Here is a 22,925-nt window from a genome sequence, read left to right as displayed (position 1 = left end):
ATAAGGAGTTCGTGTCCGATGTATTGGACGCTGTGGCAAGACACGAAGCGGACAAGGGTAAACATCAACCGTATTTACTAGAACTACGCTTCTTTCAAACCAGAAACATTCTACACAATATAACAACTATATCGCATGCTCCAGTTAAAGGTTACTTTTACGTATCTAGAAGCGCGAGGAGCACGTCTTACCTTAATTAGAATTGCCATTTAGTAATTCGACAATCAAGCCAATGGAACCAATCAAGGAGCTCCTTGTGTCAACTGATTGTTACATTGTACTCATCGTTCATTCTTGTTTCGAGCTCTCCTATACGACGAATTCGCTTTCTTACGATGCTTAATTTAGTTTGTTGGTTTTCATCAATTAACTTATGCCAATAAGCTTATAGACAAAGTTAAGCTGATAACTAGCATGTTATGTTATGTATGTATAATGACGCAACCTGTCCTCGTATGAATTTTTAATGCGATAAAGCGCTTTTATGCCTCGACAGTTTTTCCCGTATTATTTTTAACTATTCCCGTTCATTCTTAGAAAGTTCTTTGAAAAGATCTGACTGGAGATGAATCAAATAAACCTAGTTTTAACATTATATTTTTATCTTGCTAATGTTTTCTTTAAATAGCAGATGGCTGGCTGTATTTTTACTAGTGCTGTGGCTAACCTAATCGTTTATGAGAACCGCTAACGCCACATTTCCGATCGAGAAAACTTGTGAAGCTTTTCCGATCTCTACGTTAGGCAAAAAGCAACTTCATCGGCCTATCAGTTTATCCGTTGTCGTCGTCATCATCGTAGTTGAAGTGCTCGTTAATGATCGTCAACCGTGCAACAGTGAGCAAAGACACTAGCGCCAATTTTAAATCTAGGCGCGCTGTCATTGACTTTATTGTAAGATGCTGTCGGTGTTGCATTGGCATGGCTGTCATTACTGTGTTTGGGTACTTAAAGCGTTGTCCCCTTTGTACATACTTGTACGATTGGAAAAAAGTCGCTATAGTCGCGGCGGCCATTTGCTATCTATCACCCGCTGTCCTGGTGGCAGCGTCCTGTAATTAGCTTGTGCAGATATACATAGCTCGAGACAAAAAGACGAGCCAAACACAAAGAAGCATACAGTCTGAAAGCAGTGATTAAATAACGTCTGTTAATAGTCGAACATATAGTTGTCGACGAGACACGCGTCGGTGTTTGTCTTCTAGACGCGGCAGTGCTACGATTGAGCTAGAACTTGACATTCTACTCTTTAGGAAGTGAATAAAAAATTACTTCTTCAGCTAACAGCGACTAGGTGTGATAATGGCCGACTCATCATTGGTTTCGAACAAGATCAGGGCCATGCAGTCACTAGTAATCAAACTGCAGCACAAGTCCAATATTGACGCTACTATAATTAAACTTTTCTCTTATCTTACTTTTCTTTGTCCCATCTAATCGATCGAACAGCGATCGATTAACATGACCTATGTGAGTCGCTATTGCTGCTACTTCACATTTGAAACAGCCATGACAGCGAAAGCATTCGAAGCGCCGAAGTAGCAGAAAAGAAAAGAACTTCAAACTGCATTGAATCGACCCTCATGCACGCATTGTACGCTATCGGAACACGTCTGGCAGATTTGACAGATAGGCGGTGACAGCGTAATGCATCTATGTAAGAACGCGTATCATGCTCACCAGACTTGCGTTGCTGTTCCGTTGGAGGAACTGTATATTGCTGGCTCCTAACCAGCAGACTCCGCTTCTGATACCATCGAAGCAGGCCCCACTATCGCCGTCCATTCGTTCAATGTAGCCGATAAGCATTATTCTCGCACTACTATCATTCGCAATCAGTCATCTGGTGGCGCGGTGACACGGAAGGAATCGCGCCGGGAACGCAACGGGACATAAGATGTAGCATCTATGACGACATGATGCCATCGAGGGTATGTCGACGATGAAGATGGCCGTGACGATGCCAATCTGCACAGGCAAATACAGTACGCAGCCACTCAGCTGATACATAGATGTTATTACGTGGATAATAGTGCAGTAAAAGCAAACGAGCAAGAGTTATACGCGTATAACTTATATGATCATGCCATTAATGATTGATAGATATCGTTGGTGCCTATTGTATACAATCGGCATTCCAAGCGGGTTCCCAAACACTGCACGCTCCAAACACGTACATGTTACATATACGGCTAAACCGATAAACTATGACAGCCCCGAAGGGTTTCGTGCAAGGCAGATTCTTTGATTAAATGTCAATAATAACAAGCTTTTCATTTCCATCAGCATAACTCTAGGCTATGAATTACGTTAAATTCATTGAACGCCTTGAGTCGGACTTCTTAAAACACATCTGCCTCTATTAGAGACTAATTGACGCTGATTATACATAGGGCTTGTGCATTAGGGAAATACTCAGCTTGTATTATAACTTGCCCGTATGACCTGTATTTCATTGCAGATGCGTCGCCATTTACTACCGTATCATTATTAGCAGCTAGAAAGAATTTAAGTAGACAGCACATTTTATACCCATTCGACCCCCCCCCCCCCATTAAGGACGCCTTGAGCTCGGATGAATAATTGCGCTCGCCTCTGGGGCATGCGCTTGACAAACAGATTACTAGCAACTGCGCGCAGTAAACGCCGGATACAATGGTACACTACGTTCAAATCCACCCGAGCATTTCTAGCTCTCAAATGACCCTTTGCAAGTATTTTCTCATCAGTGTATATCACTGTTACTCCTACATTGGGAACAATGAAAGCAACAGTCAAACCACATGAAATCTTTTGTTCAATTTTCCTAACGGGTGACGTTTTGACCCTACCATTGCTCTGCTGACAGGGAGCATATTAAGCGCAAATAAAGCTGCTGCGGAGAACTCAAACATTTTGAAAAACTCACGGAATTTCAGGAGGGGGCAAGGCTAAAGGATAGCGCTAATAAATGACGCTTTTTTCAACCTAAAAAGCATTTCCCTATATTTTTTGGTAGAATTTTAAACCAGATATAAAAAGGAAATTACAAGGTAAAAATTATAAGATTACTCTACGCCATTTTTACTTGTATGTTACTCGAAACGTCGCATAAAGTTAAACAATACTGTAGGCCACAGTGGTTTGACGAAAGCGGAAAGTAAATTAACAGCACAGAGTAAATCACGCATTTGCTTCCATTCAGTGCGTTTCTGTTTCCTCCGCTGTTTCGGATCGTCTTCTTTTCTGGTGGTGCATCAACGGTCGGTTTCTTACCTCTAAGCGAATTAGAGTCACGTCATCTTTTAAGTTCCTGGGCGCTCGGCGGTCGACCACCGGCCTCAGCTCGACGGAAAAAACATTTTCTAAGAAGAGACAGGCCATAATGAAACGAACGTGTTCTGTTCGTTGTATAAGGGCCCGTAGGTCGGTGGGTCGAGCCCACGGTTCACCCTCTGTGAAGTGAAGATGTCCTCGTTATTTTACGATTGCCCTTGCCACAGCGGCTCGCAAAATTCACAATATAAGACCGAGTAGTAGAGAACGATTACTCTTGATAATCACGTGTCGCTGTAATTCTGGCACGGGCAGAAATCACCCAAAAATTATGATCGAATGAAAGAAGCTACAGACATCATCCGCTTGACATCAGCATTGTCTTCTTTGTAACAATTCTGCAGTAAAAAATCAGATGATTCATACTGAAACGTATCGTGAATGTAAACCTTTTTTCTTCGAAGCACAACTTCAAGTTCCTCAAAAGCCGGCTGCGCCCCTTTTAAAAACTGTCGAAAAAAAAAAGCCGCTAGAGAAGCCTCCTCATTAAGGTAAACGATCAGATTCCGATACGATCAACAAGTTTCAATGACTTAGCACATATACAGCTAACAAATATCAGCATATGGAAATTATTTAACGTAATGCACAATGACACCCTACTGATGAAAATTACTATATAGATACTGATCCTGACTGATAGATATGAGACGTACGAATTTGCGCGACATAGTTCACGCTACGCTAACGTCTGTACAAAAGCTAGTACTCCCATACATGATCCGATCGTTGCTGGTTACGTCACTTTATTACTAACCCCGTGAAATTGTGTAACAAATCTATTTATCCACAGCGTTCAGCTCGGTAATAAAGACCAGTACGATGATTTTCCTTAATTTCTTGACTGTTACTGAGATTTTCATTGACCGCTAATCGTTTTCGCCGCTCTTGAAGCTGATCGTGGCCCTCGCTCTATGTGTCCGAAAAAAAAAAAACGAATACGTTTCACGTTAGCTTCATCTGAGGCATGCGTTGTTTTCTTATGTATCTGAGTACCTAACCTATCGAATATTATCGCAGCGTCGCGACGGTCAAGCGCCACACTATCAGCGACGAACGAAATTCAACATCCCAGACCGTCGCAAGATAAACAAACATGTACCTGCTTTCGCCGCATATGTAGACGATGGGTCCATGATATACGCCCTATATGCAGGCATTAGTTTGTTGACAACTATACTTCATGCAAAATGTAGCAATTTAAATGATGATGAAGTACAACGAATCATTCATTCAGATACTTTTTTTTTTATACAAAGTGAATACCCAGAAAATATCGGTACGTGCTGATGTCTCTCGATGCTGTTAGAATATCTTAATGTTTTACATTTGGAGGTATTATTTTATGGTGTTGTTTGCGTTCGTAAGCCAGTCGCTGTCACTGTTACATCAAACAAGCGTAACCCTGAGGCAATGACATTTACTCGGCCGAGACTCAGCACGAACTCGTCATCAATGATTTTTCTCCCGCAGCAATAAATCGTAGACGGAGAGCGGTTAGTCAACGGCAGCGGCACCAAACCCAGTCGTCGTATCCCTGATCCAAACCTGGCGTCAGTCTATCGGTATAACCATTGGAGTCAGCCGTTAATCTTGTACTATGGGAAGATTCGAATAGCCGACTCTGAAACGGCAGGGAAGATTCCGAAATAGGGGTGGCTGTAGAGACGGGGGGATATTAATTTTGAGACTGAGATGATCGATTTGAAGTACAAGACATTTATATTTCTGTATTTGCATGCTTGCTGTTAACAACACCTAATAAAACAATGTTAGTAAATGAACATTCGCTAGTTCATGGAAAAACACTTATTCCATAGAAATTAATTTAAACTTTAGCGAGATGTACGCCTATAAAAATTACCCACGAGACGCCAGCTAGGCGAACGGTGATTGTTGATGTCACTATTGTTATCGATGATCCGACCCCACGCGTTGACTTTTATGCTAGAGGCCTCACGGGGCGTTATGAGGTCACGAAATACGGTCATATATGGACTGTCGCGAATTTGATATGTAAATAATAGACGTTGAAAAATACCATGGCATGTCTTCGCGTACATTTTAACAAACTACACCTTAAAAACGTGTCATAAATTGTCGGAACTGGCCAAGGAGCCGATTACAGCCGAGGGGTGTCCTGCGATCATCTTTATTCCATGTACGAAAATCCACAGATATCGGTGACAACAGGCATGGACAGGTCCCAATTGTTACGTTACACGGCCAGATTGTGATTATAGTATATTCAAGTCATTGTTAGATCTGTACACCCCCCTGACCAAACGGGACTGAATAGAGCTTTATAGTAAAAATATCAAATAATTATATATATATAGTACTTTGCGCTCGTTAATCATGCTCCTAATAAAGAGAGCGACGATGATTCGGATAGCAGGCCCCCCCCTGTTACATGCAAATTTCGCGATTGACATGATATACTAGCGTGGACTTCAACGAAACGAGATAGAACGATTGTCCGTGACGGTGGTACTAGCTAGCAATAAATATAATATAGACAAAATTGGGCCCCCGAAATTCACCGAAAACGAAAGTATTTTTAGACAAATATTTGGCTGCTGTTTATCACTTTTATGTAGTAATCGCATTACAGGGCGGGTCAATATCATAATTACCGTTACTCGTATAGGTGGTTCTGTTTGTCGAACAAAAGGCCCCAAAGGTGTAATATAAACGATAATTCCAACGCCGAAGGCATGCACGTATATATGGTCATATAGTTTTCATGTCAATATGACCTGTTTGAATAACTTCGTTTAGAAAAGTCGTCTTTGTTAAGGATGAAGTCGCTATCGGATAAGACTGGAGTCAATATAGTGCTCTGTAAACGATAACAATCTACCTTTAATCGTTTAACTGTTTCGATAGCTATTACTGTATATTTGATTTGCTAAGCTATAATAATAACAAAATAAGTATGTTTTTTAGAATATATTTATTGAAAAGTATACAGGAAATGTAATTGGGTGCTTCCGGCTTGTAGATCCAGTATCGATGCTTTGAATCGCCTGACAATCGTTCATCACACGTTCTTATAAAATTGGAATCTAGCCCGCGCTGATGTTCTGCTACTGTCGTTTCCTTGGATCATCTCTAAAGGCATGCTACAGCAAGCCTTAAGACCTCGAACTATTAGAACAATAAATCTCGACCTGCGTGCCGATATCCGGCACAATTTGAATCCTGCCTTGGCGGAAACTTTCCTCTACTGGAAGTTCGCTGTCAGCAGCCTACTTCTTCCCCTTCTCGCCTAGTTATTTATTGCCTTCGTTCTATAATGTACTTCCGAGATTCCAGAAATTTCCCAATCTAAGAAACCAGAATTCATAGCACTGTTCGGACGCTCCAGCACTTCCTGTGTGAGAATCTTTGGTAGGGCAGGAAACGAACATAGAGCAAGCAGGAAGCTAAAGAACTATATAAGGATTACAAAGACAGCCTAGCGTCCATTAGTACGGCTGCAACAGTTGGAGCAGACATAAGGCGGTAGAATGCATACCCTTTCTAGTTTCTACCATCCGCTTCTCGTCTAGTTCGAGGCGATTAATATGATGGGAAAGATTCATTCCAGGCCGAGCAGCTTGGCCATGTGTCCCCCAACTTGTGTCAGGCATGCCTATCATGAGCGTCACTGCAGGACTTCCAAGCAGCACCCCAGCAAGCCATCATCACTCGCACAGCAAAGAAAGCTTTGCTGGTTAAGCCTAGCCCAGAGATTGTTTTTCCCTTAGAGTCCGTCTCCAGTAAAAAAGTCAAAGGTACCGAATAGGCTATCCCACTGTTTCTAAGTCCCGCCGCTATGTTTGCTGCGTGTTTCCTTTATGGGTGAGTATAAATTGTGCCTTCTAAAAATAAGTAAGGAAGATATGGTACAACGGCGCGACACGTACAGGCCATTCATCATAGGCTACAGAGTGCGACCACGGCAGCAAGAATGCCCATCTACAGAGTAGACGTTGCAAGCGACGGCAGGCCTACAGCCGGTTCGACGTGTTCCATATGGGCCGCATGCTATTACCATTCGCATTTATCTGAAATCTGCTCGAGTTAGTTCCAGGTATGTCTGAAAATGCAAAATAGCCTAGACACCTCTGTTTGCTAAACGTTGACACAAAAGAAGCCAACACGACCCGGCTGGCTGTTTCTAGCCGCAACAGGGTCACTCATCCTACAGCTGTAGTCCAACAACTCGTTCATTCGTGCTAACTACACCCGGACGGCTATCCTATAGAAGGAAGGAGTTTTTTTCTGTTACGGGGGGATCTTTCAAGCAGGAATGTTACGGTCGACTGTGCTCTACGCTGGTCTATTTTTTCCGTATGTGGAAATCGTTTAGGAACGACTGCTGCCAGCATTTATGCGTCTTTTTTAGGCAAATTCTTACTGAATACAGGACGCGCGTCTTCTGTCAGAGAGAACGGAGAAGCAACTTGGAGTGAATTTGAAGTCCATTGGATTCCTTTCTGGGTATAGAAAATGTGCTCTTGGGTGTAGCTTACTTGAATCGATTGAATCTGAAAACAATTGTACATCATATTATACAAGGGTAAATCAATGTAAGGAATAGTAGCTTATTGCTAATTGATAGAACTCAGGAGTAATGGCAAGGAAGTCTAAGCTATTGGTGACTGGCTGCGTTAGAATTTGTTTTCTGAGGTACGATCTCTTTCGTCAGTAGATTGCCTCCGCCCAGATGAACATCTGTTATCGTCACGCTACGTAAAGTCATTTAATAACTTCCTGCAGTCCATGCAGGATATTAAACCAGTTATCTCAGGGTAGCGACAATATAATAGGTGAAAAGTGTATAATTGCTTAAAACTGATTATATCATGGAAATGGCTGCATTTGTATATTTTTCGTTTGTTGCGTAGTTTTTACGCCATACAACTGAACCGTCTTTGGATTCTGTTCAAATCCATATTCAAACAAACGTTCGAGTTGCACTGGGGACAGCCGGAAGCTGACAGATATGTTAGCATTCACGTTAGCTTTAGGGCAACAAAATGGCGCATAAGCCAAATGACCGGATACTATATAATCGTATCAGTGTACAATATTAAACGTGTCCCGTGACGGTATTCGTCTGCAGCTTAGGGTAATATATCTTTATGTGGGATACAACGAAGATTTACTGTAACGTTTATTTCCATGCTCATCATTTAGGCAAACACGTTGTCTATCGTCATAAACAGGCCACGCTGTCGATATGCAGCTACAAGGTCGCACTGCCGCTTCCTGGCACTCACGCGTATTAAGGACATACCATGTTGTGATAAAACTTCCTGTTTGTCTGTGAGTACGGGCCCGACAGCTGTGTTGGATTCACCCTAGACGTCAATGGTACATACAGCCGTGCGGAGGCAAAATCCAACGGTTTTATCAGTGTCTATCGTTTCAACACCAGCAAGCACATAGCAACAACAATAACATTGGCAGAGGCAATAACGGCACAAAACCAGCCACCTCATTCCTTACCCCCGTCGGAATACAGTCTGTGAGTGTTGCTGTGCCTATACAGGTAAGCAGACATCAGCAAGTTGATTAATCGTTGACCACTAGAAGACAAATCGAACCAAGGCGGTTGTACAGATGACGATGGGGGGCAAGGCAGGACGGTTGATAAGTCTCCGCTGTGGCCTATTCATTATCAAAGGGGAGTGTAACAAATACCAGACTTCCGTGAAGAACTTACTGCCCATGTACAATGTATGCGTATATGAGTACGCGCGGAATCTCGGTTATGTTTCGTGTTTGTGTATGTATCCATGCGTGTGCGTGAGTGAGTGTGTGTGATGGTAAACGGCATCCGCGCCAACAAATATCGTTGTTGGTATGTGGCAATGGCCATCTGTTTCTTTTCGCTGTCGTCTCTGCCCCGCCGAACAAGCCAGACAAACGCACACCGATAAATGCCCGTGTGGCTAGCGATGGGAGGCAACGATCCAAAAGCGGGCAGCCGCTACGGGCCACAGTATCAGAGAAAGCAAACTTAGCCAACGACATGCGCTGGCACCCGGCAACAACAATAACAATTGTAGCAATAACAAACGCCACGACACCAAACTGTATTACTGCTACTGCTATTACATCCGCTGTTCTACGAGTGTCGCGTCCATAGTTAGACATATAAGCGAAGCTTTCGCTATATGAAGACGTAAGCTTCAGCTGCGGAATAGAGCAGATGAATCGAGTCGTTCCGGCCTATCATAAAAAGTACTAGCGTCACTGTGCCATCGTAGAGATTGGACTCGAACCGCGTCAACAGTCAACTCGACTATGGCGTACCATCACGGATGCGTCATCCGTGTTCAACAACAGAGCAAGCACAGCAGATGGCTCACAAATAGCGTAATCGTGCTCAAATCAGCTGACAGGACGGCGAACATACGAACATTTTATCGCCGCGATAGCATCGGTGCTTTCCATAGTAGCGCACCGCAGTTAAAAGCCCCCGGCGTAATGACCCTTGCCGATGCCGTCAGTAGCGAAATAACTAAACATAAACGATTGCAGATGGACAATTGCAGCTGATGCCTAATTAGCGACTCAGTCAATCTGTTGAGTCGACCTCATGCGACGACAGTAGCGATTTTTTCATATATTTCTACTAGCATCAATATATATGGTGCTACAATAGTATAGAACGGTGGTCGGCTAGCAAGGGTCGCCGAGACCTACTCTCGCGGATATACGTAGGCATATTATTCGCGATTTGATTATCCTTATCTTTACCGTACCTCGGCTTCTGTATGTTTGTTAATGGCTTTTATCAGTTAGCGTTATCTGAACACTATTGGAAATATGGGGAATAGCTGCCTTTTATAATAGATCATGGCCAAAATGTTGCATTCCAGTTGATAGTGTAAGCGCAGACAATTGAGTGGGTCATAATACGAACGCATCGCTCTCTAGAAATGTTTTTGCTAAACCATGATTCTGTGAGTGTTCCGTTTATGTCGGTGAGTGGAAGTTCCGCAATCCGATGCTCACTGGATCAGTAAGTTATTTTATTTTGTCACGTTTACATTATCAAGTTCCGCATGTCTTAATTAGGACATTATAGCATGAAATATTAACTGTTCTTCAGATCATGGAAGCGCCCGTGAATGATTCTTGATTTAGTTTCCATTTTCTTGCAATATATAATATTTGACCGCGCCGCTTGTACATGTAGTACTTGCTGGTCGAGCATAACTGGCTTTCTCGAGCTCTACGCTGTGATCGGAATACCCACGAAATATTTATGATAATACCACATAATTATATCAGTTTATCGTATATACTGAGCTGCGCGAGTCTGAGACGCTATTAAAAGACGGCAACTGACGATCGAGAGAGCTTGGGGTAGGTTAGGTTTGAACACCTAACAGAAAAATGTACCGATAACATATTTCAAGTAAGTGGGAAGAATAACACTTGGCAATAATGAGTTCTAAATACGGCTTTGCCGTGTTTACGAAAAGTCTGCGATATACGGCAAATACGTATAGATTACGGGAGAAGATTACGGGTTAACTAAGGCAGCCAGTAATAGGTAGAGTGAACGAGCCAATGAAGCCCTAGTTCTAATGTTGTCAATCAATGCTGCGAATAGCCATATGCTGTACAGACTTCATGCTATAAATGTGACGCGCGCCGGGAGAGCAATCGCGTCGTTAAATCAGACTATTTGCTATGGTGTTCCATAATAAATGCCAGCAGGTAGGCCTTTTGCTACAGGCTGTTGAAAACACGAAAATATTACCATGTTCGTGACAAACCGCTAAGAAATCCTCGAAATCACCCTCTGTTGAACGACTGCAGGACTTCAGTGCGTGGCTAAGTATGGACACGAAGTAGAGAGTGGTGCTCAAGGACAAAGGGTTGGACTCACACACCATGCACCGCAGCCACGCGCAGATTGACCTCTTGATCTAAAAAGGATTAGAGTCTGAAGAATTTTTTCGTGAGGTTAAACACTATACGATTCACAACTGTCTGGTCTATTTCAAAGCTTCGTGTAAAAACGATTGAAAATTCGGTTAGAAATGCATGTTATTACGTATTACGGCTAAAATTTTTGATGTACAGCAGATCAGGCGACCTCAGACAAGTCTCGAGTCAATATCCTATTTTTTGTAATGTTCTTTTTATGCGAGATGGAGAAACCAGTTCCTTGACCCACCTTCTCTGCAAACATTCTCTGACATTGCTGGGCAAACGTGATAGGCTAACAGGGCACACGGCTTATAAGGATGCATGTGGAGTTTCTAACGTGTAGTTATTGGTAAGAGCTTACGTTTACTGGGCCTGACATTGGCCATTCCACGTTAGCCAACAGCTCGTCGATGCGTTCGATAGAAGTGCGAAAATCGAGCTGCCTTTTGTTAGCTGAACAAACACATTAGCACAAATATAAACAAAGCCGTCTGTACAACATAGTCTTATTTCTAATCTGTCTATGCAAATTTAAGCCGGAGAATCTCTGAGGTCACGAAACCACTGCTTTCTGGAAGAGTGAAGTTATTTTCAGATCAACATTTTAGCAATTCTTTAACTTTTAGTGCAATGCTGTTGTATATCAATGCGATTTGCTGAAATGGTGTCAAAGTTGACATTATTACCAATATAGCCAAGCTATGCTGGTACATAGCCGCTGCTTTTACTTTGGCCTTCAAAATCCTCACATAGTGATGTGCACAACATGTAGCGCTTCTGCTTATCGTACACGCACGTTACGAAACCAAAACGACTCCATGACTATGCACGCTGATGGAGAGCATATAGTGCGCCTAGTTTATCATAGCAATCAATTACTTATATATGTGTGTGTGTCATCTACGAAAGTACTACGAATGTCATCTTTATCAAAATGAATAGCTATTATGTCTACCTATTTCGGGTCGTGCGTCACAGGCCAGATTGAAGTTACTAACAAGTGAGCGCATTGCTCCGAAATTGTTTTCGTAGTCGATGGTCAACCGGGTCCAGACGATTCGAACTCGTTCACTTACTAACCTATATACTTTCTATATAATAGCATGTAAAATGAATGTCCCTAATAGATTTTACCGTTCGCTAATATAGGCTGGTTGCCAAACGAAGACTGAGACAGATGGGCAGCCATTGAGTGATGCTTTGGTAATATATATTCGTTTCGGTTCTTGACGCTCTGCGCAAAATTTATACTGTCGGAAAAACGACTGGCAAAGGCAATCCGTTAGTAACGAACGCCATGCTGATCACAGTATTTAGACCACTCCTCACGTCTCAAGATACGATAAGCGTGTTCTAACTAAGAAAATAAAACTGGGAATTTACCGAAATATCACAGGGGAGCTTGATTTTAACCACCAGATGAATTAAGCTACCTGCAGCCATAAATACAATTAAAAGCCTCATGTTGCTGGTAGCTATGGATACGTGAGTAAATAAGTGATATGTAAATAATAGGTTAGTGCAGATGGCTGTTACGTATCTACAATAAAGGTCTGGTAAAATGAAAGTGTTGGTCGAGACTCGAATGAAAGAATCCTTGTTTAAATCCAGGCCCATTAGCACCGTGAGGTAAACAATACATTACATAAAAAAGGTTTGCTTGCGTCCACGCCATTGTACTGAAAGTCCGCGTAAGAGAAACTTGTGTATTGTTAGCAAGTTATAACAAAATGGGTCTAAATGGAAATCTATGGACAATATCAACTTTTAAACAGAGGGAGCGGCACGCATTCGGACGAATTATGGATTTGTGTTTTATAGGGATAGGTATAGCTTCCTCATCACTATCCCGTTCTTTTTATAAATGCGACAAGTACAGTCACGATTCTAATTTTTATATCAGTAATAAAATTTCATATATAGAAAGCTTATGGCTTAGATCCTTGAGGAATACCTGCAGTGCTTAAGTAATGTGATTTTATTTGCACTTTTACCAATTATAGGGTATCAGCTCTGTGTAAGGAATCGCACGCAGCTGCTGTTGGAGTGCTGGTCCTATTTTAGCTATTATTTAAAAATTAATTGCCATATATATATATGGTTTATCGAAGAAATATTGATAATTTTAAGCCAAAATTGCAGCAATTGTTTTTTAATATTTTTTATAGTTTAAAATAGTATTACAAAACTAAAGCTGCGCAATTTTGATCGATCACTATAAAATATCTGCGATGTCTGGGCGCTAAACTGCGATATGTGATCTTTACATTGTTTACTTAAAACAAAATTAAGGGAGTTCTGTAGAGGCCGAGACGGATAACAATCTGATGGTGCAAGATCTGTTTTTGTGGTGGAAGACAACACACTTGCTATTCACTGGGCTCCCTTCGATTCATTTTTTTTATAACTTGCTATAATTTAGTTAGTTGTAGAAACCTGAATCGGTCGTCATTTGTCAGGCGGTAGCAATTCATAATGTGTGGTTACTTGCCAATTCCACCAAATATATAAAATTACCACCTATGACATCAGTCTTGGTTTTGCCACACATTATTGAGCAGATCCTTTTTTATTTGCATATTATTGTTGTATGCGATTTACTTCTCATAGCCGGTGATCAACTGCTATAGAAATAGCTCTCCTTCGTAATGTTCCTGAAGAATACCGCAGATGAGGATACCGTCGAGTAAATCCTTTTGCGTCAATCTGTGTGGGATCCAAGCATCGAGCTTTTTATAACGCAAGTTTTCTTCAAATGATCTAAAACCGTTTGATGGCGGATGTTTTAATTCATGACTACATACGTGACGTTCTTACTCAACTTTCGCAGTAACTTCGTCAGTTTTCCCCGTAATTGGTCGACCACTACAAGGAGCATCTCTCCTCTATCGAAATTTTTAGAACGAAAGCGACAGAACCGCCTTTGGGCCGTCTCTTCCGATAGCGCATTTCAACCATAAATAGCACGATTTTTTTATATGCTTGAGAAATATTTAAAATTTTCCCGTCTTTAGGGCCTTCTATCCTAGCCTGCATGAAGGCACTTCTAGCCCATTTACTACTGCCAAATCTCACCTTTCAAATGACGCCAACACCGACGCGACTCTGATTGTTTAACGTGTGCTACTTAAAACCCATCTGGCGAGAAAAATGGTCAACACTTCTTCAACAAGCCAATATGACAGCCGGAATCCGAATGCGCTAACAAATTTTTCCTCTCCTCTACATTAGCTTAATATCATCATTATCAATGCGACATCTGTTTCCCTGTCATCGTCTTCGAACGCGTGGCATCGATAACTGTATCTTTCTGATGCTTCGTTCTTAGCCTAGGCGTCGCAGAGACGAAATTCCCATGTTATCCTCATTATCAGAGTCCTGGACATCAAGAGGGAACGCTGTGGTCGCGCTCTCTGCCATCACTGCAGCCAGCAATGTCAAGAGGGATTTAACTACTTAATGTGGTTGACGCAGTGGCTGCAACAAAGTGCAACAGCGGCAGCAGCGATCCGCACCGATGGCAAACGAATCGAAGTGGTCGAAAAGGACGAAGCAGATGCGTAGATGTTTGTTACTATAGTATTACCCTACTGATGGTGCTTGATCCTGTTGGCGTTGATGATACTCATGATGATAGAACTGCCAAAATCATACTGGTGTTGTTGGCAACAAAATGTTGTTGATCAAAAAAGCCAGCAGCCGATGAAGGGGGAACCCACCACCGTTATAACTTCGACTTTTCCGTCGCTGCTGCGCCTGGTACTTTGACTGGCTCCCTGCCCTTTCCGGCGCGGGTTAGCGCTCTGACCGTGTAGTCGGGCAGCAATAGCATCAGCAGCGCCGTTGGCAGCTCGAGCGCTGTCATTCTCACCCGATAAATTCTTCTTTTTTATCTTGTTCGTTGTCTTCTCCTACTTGTGTTCTTCCCCCCGGTGACGCGAGAAGGATCAGCAGAGGCAGAAATCAGCGGTGTTCAGACACTTGAACGCGAGTTGGTGCGGGTGCGGGTTAGACCCACTTCGTCGCTCGGACTTCCTTCGTAGCTTCTTGCTGTAGTTGATTGGAAACGATTTTGTCTATAGATTCGTTGCTGCCTACACGAAGCCCAGTTGGAAAAGGCCAAAAAGGCCGAGTTCTATCTGTAATTACGTGGTACATGCCCCGGTATACTATAATAGTGGTGATTATAGTGTTGTGGTCAATATAAACATATACATATAGTTATAACAGTACTATAACGAACAAGTCGACGTCCCCTGTCGATCAACTTACTTGACCTGCGTTCTTGGGTGGTCCTGATAAAATTGAGACGACTTTAACAGAAGACACAAGCTACAGATCTTCTATCTGTACACTTGTCTGTGTAGTGTTTCTTCTATCGCAAGTGGTTCTCCGCCTTCAAGGTGAGCTTCGTCAAGCACCATAGCTATATGGATGGAGGAATATATAAGCGTAGACGCCAGAGGATACACATAAAAGTAACAACACTTTTAGAAACATATTTATTGTATCCAACTGTCAATGCACATTCGAGTCCTTTGTCCAACAGTTCGGGCAATGACCGGTAAGATTTGTAATGGTGTTTGCTAAAGCTTATGGTGGTATTGCGTGAGGATGTTAGCAAGGATTACGACAATCCGTGAAGTGAAAGTCGCGCGAGCTGAGGAAACGCTGTGTGAACGAGACGTTGAATAAAAAGCGGAAATGTGGATTAAATTGACCTTGTGATTAGGTACCAAGGCGATGAGTACGGTCCGGGTGCAGACACAGATCGCATCCGCTGGTGATTTAAAGACGGACGCCTGTTGCAGATGAAAACTGACGATACAACAGCTAATATATGTTGAACGAGTGATGCGGATAGCTTTATCAGCGTTAGAATATTTGCTTGTGCAATAGTTCAATTCTTTTATGTCTTTTATCCGATTTAACTTACCTTAGCGGTTCCGTTGTGGATCACGATTCGGTGTGTTCAGCAATGCGAAGTGAAGATAAAGGGAACTGTCGTAAAACGACATAGCAGGAAACACCGAATGACATAATCATTCTTAATCAAGCAATGCACGTTCTTCTTTTTCACGCACTATTACGTATTATTTGACAAGATACTTGAAGCAGGATACCTCAGCGCGCGACGAACAAGGTTTTCGGCCGGGCGTTGGTACGGAGATGTTTTAGCCCAGCGCAAAGACAGCGTAATAGCTGATTAACTAACTTGTAAGACTTGCGGCGTTGAGTTACCTGTTGAACACAAAATCTCATGTTTTACCTGGAAGAACTAATAAGGGACCCGCTTAGGCGAAAAGTGAGACGTCTAAATACTTCGAGAAGGCGTAAAATAATATTATCGGCTAACAACCCTTGAACATGAATGAATAAGATTTCTCTGTTAGAAGGGCCTTTGTTATTAGGCTTTAAACAGTGTAACACATCGCAGACGACATACTGTTAGGCTCACTCAATAAAAAACACTCGGTGATCCCTCGGCTATATATATGGCCATGACCAGAAATTTTTGAAAATTCACGCCGCACTAAAATGTAGGAGAGGCCTAAGAATCGAATCGGACCAGCATAAAAAATGCATCGTTTCGAGGGCGTCGATGAGCGATTCTCCGCGTCGTAGAGATCATTTGTTGACTGGCCGCCGATTTTCTTGTAACGTCCCTGTCGCAAACGACGTTAGTACTGACGGCTTCAATGTTCAAATGAGAACATGTGCGTTGGACAATTGAAGATGAGCTCTAGCAACAATGTTCATTTTATAGTTAATATATAATTCTGAAAAACACCAGATACTAAAGCTTATTCTGCCCGGTTCATCTTGATGATGCAGATAAAGCGCAAAGATTTTTAGGTACCTTAACATTTATAATACTGCGTGGTTCGCTGACCAAAGATGTTGTAATTCAATATATGTTGAAACAAATAAAAATAATATTACTGCATTATTATTGGTAAGCATGCAGGTGTGTAGCTTTTGTCCAGCATAACGTTTTACATGAAAAGACTCGATTTTTGAGTAAGCAGGACAAAAAATGTGTGTAAAATACAAGTGACATTCTGTTTTCGCATCTTGTTGAATCGAAAGAGAGGTTAACATCACTTGAATGGCTTGACGCTATCCGACATTATACACGAGTCAATATATGTTGTTGTACTCACAGGCGCGCGGGGTGTGACACTTTCACTTTAACACTTTCTGGGTGAAAGTTGACAATCAGCCATTCGGCAAAAGCAGGACCTTTCAACATGCTTTTATAGTCCACATATCGCGCTTCCTTAACTAAATGTGATTTTTGATGCTGCCACTGACCATTTTTTCTTGGACAACTAGTATTCTCATACCTGTAGCAATACAACGACAACGATAAGTACGCAGATTGATCTAATAATGGCGAAGGTCGAAGAATAGTAACGATGAACCATAAAAGGGGCAAACTGCAAGGTTTGAAGTGGAGGAAGAAAATGTTCGGAGACTCGAGCTACCTATATATGTATATGTTGTTCGCTGGCTCGAACACAGATCCAATATGAATAGAGTTCCCGTAACAGATGTCACTATAGGTCTTCTATGTATCCTTATTAAGACTCGAAAAACCTTCCTATCCAGTTGTTACTCTGGCATTTGAATTCGTAAATCTTATGACTTGTATCATTCGGTGCTGGTTGAGCCGCCGCGAGGCCGTTGTACGTGAGCAGAGAGAGATTCAATTTTGCTACAAAGCTAACGGTCAATGCTCATTAGAGCCGGAACATAGATTCCAATTGTTCTGTGAACGGTAGCAGGAATTGCTGTAGCTCGTTTTATCTTCGTCGAGATACGTAAACGGAAGCGTGGGCAGATCGTGGTGGTAATAAGTTTATTTTCTTACCGTACTTCATTTTTAGAACACGTTCAAAGCAAATCTACTTAACCATTAGTTAGTTCTGTTTGCAGAGATAAGGCGCAATAATTTACGCCTATATATCAAGATACATTAGCTTTTATTAAGCATTTTGCTGTAGTTTTCGTTCATGAGTTCAGCTGATGTAGCAGGTACTCGGAAAACTGAGCCAATCCACTTATAAAATTTGCATAGTTTGGCCAAATTGGGATCCAAATGTGCTGGTCCAAAGCTGGCCCGGAGTTCATAAAAGTCATATGCAAATGTATTGCCTTTCTTAGTAGGTGCTGCAATAGTGATATATATCTAACTTGTGTACAGCAGCAGAAATAAACCCCACGACCGAGTAATGTATAGCGATTTGCCTCTGGTTCTATTATTAGAGGCCGTGAAATTTCCAATGCGATGGAGACGCGCAGGTTCAATTAGCTCGAATGCGGTGATTACAAATGCACAGTACATTGCAAAAATGATCTGACGCAAAAATCACAGGCTTTTGCCATGAAAACAGATGAAGGTGCTAAATAGCTCTTTCACTTTCATTAGCCACATAGGGGCGAAAAAGTGCCACATGTAGTAACTTACGAATCCGGCCGAGATCGTTCTGCCCTGTCCCAGAATTTCCCAAAGAAGGATCCTCATCTACAAGCGGGGGGATATCAAGAATGAAAATTCTGAATTAGCCATAGTAGTGAGCACAAGGAAACAAAAACGAAGGATAAATCACTGCCTTTGTTCCTTGGTTAATGGGCTGTCTCATGGAGTTAGATCGTAACAACTGAAGACAAATCGCGCTTTAATCTTTGCGCACCTGCTGCTTCTGCACCTGAAACATTGATCTAGATATATCGCGCGTGCACTCATATCTGTCGTGGAATTACATTTTCGTTTTTCTTACGCCTTCCTTTGTTTATCATCATTAAAGGCCCCATCTCTTTTCTTGGCTTACGGCGTTCTTTTTATCGGGCAATGGTGGCTGGTGATCCTTGCCGGGGTTACTGTTGTACTGACCGCCAACCGCTAAACTGACACAAAAAACAACACGACTTATTTTTTCTGGTTAGTCGGTCGTCGCGACCGTTGTCAAGAACAACATAGGTCTCGGCAGCAAGGCCTCCGACGGCTCCAAGAAAAGGTCCTATAGCCAGTGAGGTTCTGCAGGCCAGCAAAGCGGAGTCACCTTTGTAGTTACTCCTGTTTCGAAACACGCTATGGGTGTTGTTGCTACTATGATGTCATTATTTGAGAGTTGAGAGACGAAGAGGAAAAAAAGTACAGCAAGGCGATCAAGACGAGCAGCCACAGAACTTTGTTTATCGGGTTACCCGAAACGGACCGCGCCCACCTCCACACTACACCGGTCTGCTAGCTGTCGCCTCGTCTTTTTTGCAGGTTCGCATCCCGGTAAAACTCGCTAAAATATTTCTACGAATATGTTATTGTTACGTTACAGCGGAGGTTCGTCGTTTGCAAAGAGACGATAAAAATGGGGTAGGTCTTCGATCTGTTTAACGTTAACGTTCATGAATATTGTCCTTCTTATATTGGCGAAAATAATCTGATACTCACTCTTGGACCGGTCTTTTGCGGGTTTATCGAAGAACCAGTCATCATTGTATGACTACAGCGGACGTTGATTGACGTGCGAAATGCGTGCATCTGTATGTCTCTAACACAATATTGTTGTAGTGAACACTAACGGATAACCAAATTGACCTACTAAGGACATTTTTGGACCGTCTAGTAGCTATTAACGTTCACTGTAGTCCCAGCCTCATAGTGTGCTGCGTCTGATAATATACCTAATTATACCATACAAAAATACCAAAAATTAATGAAATATTACGTACTATGTTAACGATTACTTATCCATTTGGGGCACATGTTTGCTACTCAGAGCCTGTTATTATAATTAGAAGGAACCGCGTTTATATTGGCTACGCTCTGGTAAGTTCTCTATGCGACTGATATAAGGGAAACGTCCCGAAGCAAGATAAGTCGCTTTACATTTTGGAAGATGCTCGGATATTTGTGTTCGCAGGGACGTCTCGCCCGTGCGATTAGCATTAAATCTTAATTCCAAGAAACCAATCCGTAGAACGGCGTGCTTTTAACGTATCAATCGACGCAAATAACGTTGATGATAAACACGTAACGGGTCTGGTAGCTATTTCCAGCAACGAATGCGCTAAACTTGACGTTAAGTTGCCGTCCTGAATATATAAGCCATTTTTAACCGGGTTGAAATCCTCTGAGGCTGATGTTTTGCGGGGTCCCCTGAGCAACTATGTATTGAAGAGAAAATCATTATATTCCCCGTAAGAAATACCCTATGAATAATATTGAAAAGTTATAAGTCTATTATAAGCCCTTGTATCCGAACAACAATTATACGCGCACCATCCATACCAATATAACATAGGCACCGTTAGCCCCGTCAGAGCGAACGCAGGATGATATCTCAGTTCCCTCGTAAAAGTGAAATAAACACGCGTTTCATTCCACTCGTGAACGTTTTAAGCCGCCTACTGCGAAATATCTAAACGAAGTTATACCGCTCTTGCCAAAATTTTGAATATTTAGAATAGACTTTATCAAAACAAACGATCGTTTGCAGCTCGTTATTTTGTTTGTCATTTCAATAAAGCTAAGTCAAACGACTACTAATAATAATAGACGATTTATTGCATCTGTGATACAGTGTCATAGTTGCCATGTTTATTAGGATGGTCGGTATTTTTTTTGATTTTATGTCTGCCAGTCTTACATTCTTCAACTTACCGTTAACGTCCGTTTGTCCTGACCTTTGCAATAGAGACTGCTGTGTCTCCTTGTTTGCCTCCAGATGCCCTTTCAGTTTCAGAAAATGTGACGAGGATACTGTTACCAGCGATTTATGCTTGCACGAACCAAATATTGCCACTGTCCTGCTTACGTTACCCGTCTGATCGGACCCGTATTCTCTTCCTGGAAAAAAATTGAAGTAAACGACCCACTGGCTTTGCTACGTGTTGCTAGTTTTGTCTCAAATTTAAAATTTGTCAAACTGACCCCTGCAGTCCGAGACTGGTGTTTACCTTTTCCCATTCGCTCCTTTGCTCTCACTCGGTACGTACGTAGTCTTTGATGTCTGGGACTCGGGCGCAATACCAATCGCAGTCTTATTGGCCGGCAAAAGTCCCTTTGTTGTGGAAGACTAGAGCGGGCATGCTGACAGACAGGGGGGTCAGCGAAGATTAGGTGGCAAACATTGTATTGCTACAGGAACATCGCTAGAGGCCCACCCAACTTCGCTTGCTCGACGTGTCGTTGGATTCTAATGTAGAGTTGCTTCTATGGAAAAGAGGCGCTTAGCCCTAATGTTTGCATAGCATCTAAATCCTGCCGACGGCTCTCTTTCAGCTTGGCTATAAAAGAAGCTAACAACGGGCAGGCATACCATGGCCATTTTGCAGGCTAGTTGACGTTACCGTCGCTATCCTTGTCGCGCGATTACTCCTGCAGCTGCTTTTTCACCGCCGTCGCTACTCTCTGTGCGAGACAAAAAACGTCCTTTTCGTGGTGCCGCGCCAGCAGCAGAGTTCCCTTACCGACATATCCTACTATACCTAGTGCTGCCTCATGTCTGCTTTCTGACAAGCCAAAAAGTCTCGGAAAAAAAAGGCCTGCCGGCAGCGACCATTCCATGTACAGAGTTATTCTCAGTTGGCGGCAGGGGCTGCAGTAGAAAGAAGAAAAAGAGTAACGCTCAGAATAGCAAAATTAGCGGGCCTACCCTTTTTCTCGTTTATTTTACAAGTTGCAAGGAAAACTTGGCCTTCCTACGACGGTGGTCTCTTGGTGACTCGGTCGTTTGTGGCGGAACGTTAGCACAACCCTCAAACTTTTTTGAGCACGAAAGAAACTTCAGAGAGGGGGAAGTGACGAAAAGGGCGAGGCACATTTCCTTTGCCATTCGACGAGCCCGATGAAGAAAACCAAAATACCTCCTTTTGTTAAAATATCGAGCCTGCTGCAGTGTGCTTACAAAATTATCCTATTAGTGCCATGGGTTCGTTGGAGTGATGCAGCCTGCCTACCTAACCTAACCTACCTAGCTACCTAGCTTATTTTCACGTGTGGAGCTGGCGGTAACCAAATACTGGCCTATCTACTGAGCACCAGAGTTTAGATTAGTGGGCAGGGGCTCATCAGCGTAGAATTATTTTGGAAATGCGAAGTTTAGTTCAGGGAACTTTTAGATGTTTCATGAGAGGTCTTCAAAACACTTACAGTATATAACAGAAAAAACAAGGAAATCGAGGGTGTGTCTTGTATGAACATTTCACTGTGTAAACGGCTCCACAAACGACTATGTGGCAATGTAAATCCAGTAAAATGATAACTTATTTAGTACAGCCCGCATTAACTTGGACAAGCTCGATTATGAGAATATCTGTGTCGGCTCTGTTCATACAATCAAAGACCTCCTACGATGAGAAGGTTAAATATAACGCAATATCAACGCGATTCAGTAGTCTATTACGAGTGGTACCGCCAGTATCTCCAACTTCGTTGATTAGGCAAAATTGACTTTTTGCCTTTAGCAAAGCTAATTAGGACTAGCGGTACACCATGAGTCTGAATCGAATCCAAAAAAAAGCCAAAATTTAAAAAGACCTGCAGAACATCTACTTCGCTGCTGTATTAAATTGTTTTGGCGTTCAAACTGTAACAGCGATAAAAGTAGATGAAAATCGAATCTTTCTGTTCAAGAATCCGTAGAATGGACAATGTACAGTGG

At 42.3% G+C, this 22,925-nt stretch overlaps 1 protein-coding gene across 1 annotated transcript in view; it reads left to right on the top strand.

The window, feature by feature from the left end:
• Positions 1-15,136: 15,136 nt before the first annotated feature.
• Positions 15,137-22,925, top strand: part of LOC111267867 (uncharacterized) — a 39,818-nt gene continuing 32,029 nt past the window's right edge. The window contains exon 1 of the mRNA XM_022846428.2: positions 15,137-15,659. The gene's annotated coding sequence lies outside the window, so the exon portion shown is untranslated. The remainder of the gene's footprint in view (positions 15,660-22,925) is intronic.

Source organism: Varroa jacobsoni, unplaced genomic scaffold (assembly GCF_002532875.2).
Source record: "Varroa jacobsoni isolate VJ856 unplaced genomic scaffold, vjacob_1.0 scaffold_1233, whole genome shotgun sequence".
NCBI classification, from domain to species: domain Eukaryota; kingdom Metazoa; phylum Arthropoda; class Arachnida; order Mesostigmata; family Varroidae; genus Varroa; species Varroa jacobsoni.
The sequence above is the reverse complement of the archived record's forward strand: the minus strand, read 5'-3'. Positions and strand labels throughout refer to the sequence as shown.